Genomic DNA, 4,839 nt, shown 5'->3' with positions numbered 1-4,839 from the left:
CTTCCAAAAAGAAGCAGGAATAGAAACCTGACGTGTTGTAAAATATATACGGTAGGAGATACAAATACTAACCCATTAAATTTTTTAAAAGTTTTTTTCCCTTCAAATCAGCAGGTGTATGAGTAATGGTATAGTTGCAAATTAGATCTCAATAAAGGCAATTTTGCCCAAAGCCAAACATTTACTACAAGCCTGAATAACTGTAGTTACTAAGGCTTCAGCCTGCTGCAGTAAAGAGAAACTGATTAGAGCAGGGGTGTCAAACATACAGCCCGGGGGTTGCATCTAACCCCTCAAGAGCTCTTATCTAGCCCGCAAGCCAGCCGTGGCAGCCATCCCCCCAGTCCCAATCTACGCTGGCGAGGCATGGCCCAGCACAACCAAGTGACATTGATGGCATATCCAGTCCTCATAACAAATGAGTTCCGACATCCCTGGATTAGAGTATAGGTAGAGTAGGTATTCATGGAGTAAACAACTCCTACCTATGCCATTTCACCCCTTGGAGAATCTCTCATAGCACACAACTTGGCATATTCTTGAGCAATAATACCATTTATCAGATAGTAAGCAACAAGCTGAACTGCCTGTTCTTGAACTTATGAATGACTCTACCTACAACAGGCATTTTGAATGGGCAAACAGACCCGGAAGATACCTAATGCAATGTTTAAGAAAGGAAAATGAAAAAAGGATACCTGGAATTAAAAAAGGAATCAGATTATTTATGCAGAACAATGGATAAGTGAGCAAATAAGGATTTTTAATGATTTTCTATAAAAAAAGACTATCAATTCTAAAGGGATGGAGAAATATTTGTCAGAAGAACCAATTAAAATGTTTTAATCTGAACATTAAAAAATCTTAAACCAAGCAATAACAATGCAAGAAATTAATTCTGCCATAAAAAAAACTTAAGAAGGACAAAGCACCCAGACCAGATAGTATAATGGCAACTTATAATAAATGCTTTGAAAAAATACTAGGAATCCCAGTATAAAGAGTAATGAACAAAATTAAATAGAGAAAAATAATAACACCCACTTGGCAAGAAGCGAATATAACTTTAATACATAAAGAAGGAAATTATCCCTTTCTACCGCAATCTTACAGACCAATTTCGCTATTACATGTGGACCATAAAATTTCCACAATAATTATGGTGGAAAGACTAAGAAAATGTACTCCTGGTGTGATACACGAAGATCAAACATGATTTGTTCCAAGAAGATATATAAAAGACAATATTAGATATTTATTGAATGCAACTGAATATTCTAAAAGAAATATGGAAAAACTGCATTTATGATTTTGGATGCAGAGAAAGCTTTTGATAGTGTGTCTTGGTTGTTTTTAATAAAAGTTTTGCAAAATATGGATTGTGGAACAGAATTTTTGAACTGGATGCTAAGCATTTATACAAAGCAGCATGCTAGAATATTAATAAATGGATCTTTAACTGAAAAAAAATGAAATAGCAAAAGGTACAAGACAAGGTTGTCCAATATCATCAATATTATTTATCTAAGCAATGGAAATCTTAGCAATAAAAATTAGACAAGACACAAGGATTTCTGGAATAAGGCAAGATAAAAAATAATATAAAATGCAAAGTTATACAGATGATGTGGTAATAACAGTAACACAACCAAATAATTCCTTAAAATACACAAACAAATAAATAGATAGGAAATATTATCAGGATATAAACTGAACAAAAAGAAGACAAAGATAACGCTACTAACAGCAACTAAAGAGGTTGAAGTGGAGATAGAAAAAACAACTAAAGAGGATGAAGTGGATATAGATTGTGTTGTAACAAAAAACCCAGTAAAATACCTTGGAGTAAATATAACAGGGCAAAATGATACCCTGTTTAGGGACAACTAGCAGAAGGTCTGGACAAACATTAAAGAAGATATACAATAATGGGAAAAGTTAAACATTTTGAGGTTGGGAAGAATATCTATAGTTAAAATTAATGAGTTACCAAGATGGATTTTTTTATTTCAAATGTTACCAGTGTTTATAGAGGAAAATACTTTGAAAACATGGCAAAGAGCAATAAATAACTTCATATGGAGCTGGAAGAGACTGAGAGTAAGGTTTAAGATATTACAAGATGAGTAGAAAAGAGGAGGGTTGGCAATACCAAATATTAAACTATATCGTCAAGTGGAAGCATTGATTTAGATAACAGATTGGATTATAGATCCAAAATGCAGAAATGTGAAAATGGAATTAATTGATATTAAAGAAGGAATTCATAATTACATGTGGCTCAAGAAATCATTAAAAATAATCCAAAAGCACGACGGGAAACATATTTTAAGAGATGGACTACTTAGAATATGGTTTCAATGTAGAAGCAGGATAAGTCCCCCAATTTCACCGCTGATATCACCAGTTGATGTGTATTGTGATAATACTACATGAAGAGAAACAGATTACATAACTTTTGATATGATGAATAGGAGGGTGTAAAATAAAAACTTGGCAAAAATTTAAAGATGAAGGAAAGAATATTCAGTGGCTACTGTATCATCAAATGTTTTCAATAATGAAAGAACAGATTTAAAAGGTGGGTGGATATTTAAGAGAAAGAATGACTTATGAACGTTTAATAACAGGAGACTATAGATTTTCCCTAACAGGTGTCTTGAGTCTCCCGTTATTAAACTTAGAGTACGAAACAGAACAAATAAAGAATTGTATGATAAAATGGATGCAAAACCTAGCAGCAGTCATAGATATGACTCAGTGGGAGAATTTATGGTCAAAAGAAATTAAGTTTACGGAATGTCAAATGTTGAGAGGAAACCAGAATGTTTTTAGATGGTGTATAACACCTACAGATATAATAAAATGTAACATGTTGGAAACGCCAAAATACAGCAAGAGTGGAGTACGCAAGAAAGTGGAAAGCAGAGGACTACCCAGATGTAACTGAATCGTCAAAGTAGCAGAATATTCAATCATGGCTAAATTAACATCTTTAGTGCATAACAGATCAACCTCTGATTTCTTGGGGAAATGGAAAGTATCCCTTGACTATATAGCTGTTAACCAATAAAAATAATAGAATGTAAGAATTTAAGTAAGAAACACATTGTCAGATATGCAAATATAATATCTCAAAGGTGATAATTGAATTGCAATTATAAAGTTCCAGTATAATGTTTGTTTGTAGTTTTGCTTTGATTGTGGGATCCTGCATGACAGGCCCTTGTGGTCTCTTCCAACCTTGTGAACTTGAGTAGAAAAGAGCAAGACTTTAGTAGCACCTTAAAGACTAACAACACTTCTGGCAGGGTATGAGCTTTTGTGAGCCACAGCTCACTTCTTCAGATACAGCTAGCATGTGACTTCTCTACTTAAGGATAGATGGAATCACATCTATACAGTACAGAGAGAAGAGGCACGTCTTGTCTTTGCCTATATTCTTTACCTATTGAGTGTGGTGGCCCTGGTCCAAACTGGGCCCTTCACAACCGCTGTTTTATTCTGGTTTTACTTTTATTTGCTAATGCTTTAAATGGTGCTGCCCAATATAGTACAAGTTAACAGTGAACCAATCAGATGGTCTATCTTTTATGTTTTGTGATTAACAGAAATAGAGGTAAATAATTTTATACATACCCCTTTCAAAGGTACTTTGAAAGCAATGAATCGAGTTCCAGGTATAAGCTGTCCAAATGGAGATACATTCTTCCATCTGTTATAAAAAATTTCAAGCTGTATTTATTTTTGTATGTGTTAGAATGATTAGTCTTATAACTATAGTGTTTTGCAGAAGACAGTAAGGTCTCATTCCACAGAAAAATGAATACTGCAGCTTAGAAGCCACCATCAATCACGTGTGGATGGAGACTGAATCCAGGTTCGGGGGGGGGGGGGAGTTCTGTCCTACCAATAGATGGTTGACTATCAAAAAATCATAGCAAAATAATTGGTTTTGGTTCTGTGCTGGAAGCTTTCAGCCCAACATTACTGAACTTCAGAATCCCATATGTGAAGATTTATTTATTTATTTTTATTTTATTGTTACGATTTACAGCCCTCCTTTCCCGGCCGAAGCCAGGCTCAGAGCGGGTAACATCATTTAAAATAGATCAATATAATCAATAGTAAAATTAATCATAAATTCTGAATTTAAAACAATAAAAATAAGATCTGCTTGTGTACATGGTTTCCAAGCTGCTCCTTTACAGCACCAGGTCACAGGAACGAAAGTATTAAGTTATTTGTAAGGCAAACTACAAAAATGATTCTCAATAAAATACAAAAAGAAATATCTTCGTGTTTCTAGTTTCACAAATTGGCCATGATGCAGAAAACCATAAATAAAATGGTATAAACTATACCAATAAAACTACTGCACAGGCAAAGGCACAAGCACTCTTGGAAAACCATGATCAAAAGCACACCCATGTTCCAAATCATATTAGAACTGGTCATTTACCAGCTGCAGGAGAAATATATAAACAATTTGTCCAATGACTGAAAAAATAATTTGTCCAAAGATTGTTTCTTGAATATGATCATTGTTATATTCTGTGCAGAAAATAACATCTGAAATCACTGAGGAATCAGGAAAGATATTAGAATCGGGCTTCATTTGGAAAACTGGCTTTATTTCTCATTTTGTGCTGCGTCAACCATGACATTAAAAATGAATAAATATATTCATTTGAATTTCAAGCCCAATTAAGCCAAAATTCAGCATTTGTCTGACCCACTGGATTTTAGTAGGAAAGAGTTAACTCTCTTATTGAAAGCAATGAGATTTAGAGCATGTCTACCCAGAAGTCAGTCCCATTTTATTAAGGATGTGCTTCA

The sequence above is a fragment of the Euleptes europaea genome, chromosome 5 (assembly GCF_029931775.1).
Source record: "Euleptes europaea isolate rEulEur1 chromosome 5, rEulEur1.hap1, whole genome shotgun sequence".
NCBI classification, from domain to species: domain Eukaryota; kingdom Metazoa; phylum Chordata; class Lepidosauria; order Squamata; family Sphaerodactylidae; genus Euleptes; species Euleptes europaea.
Note: the sequence above shows the minus strand (reverse complement) of the source record.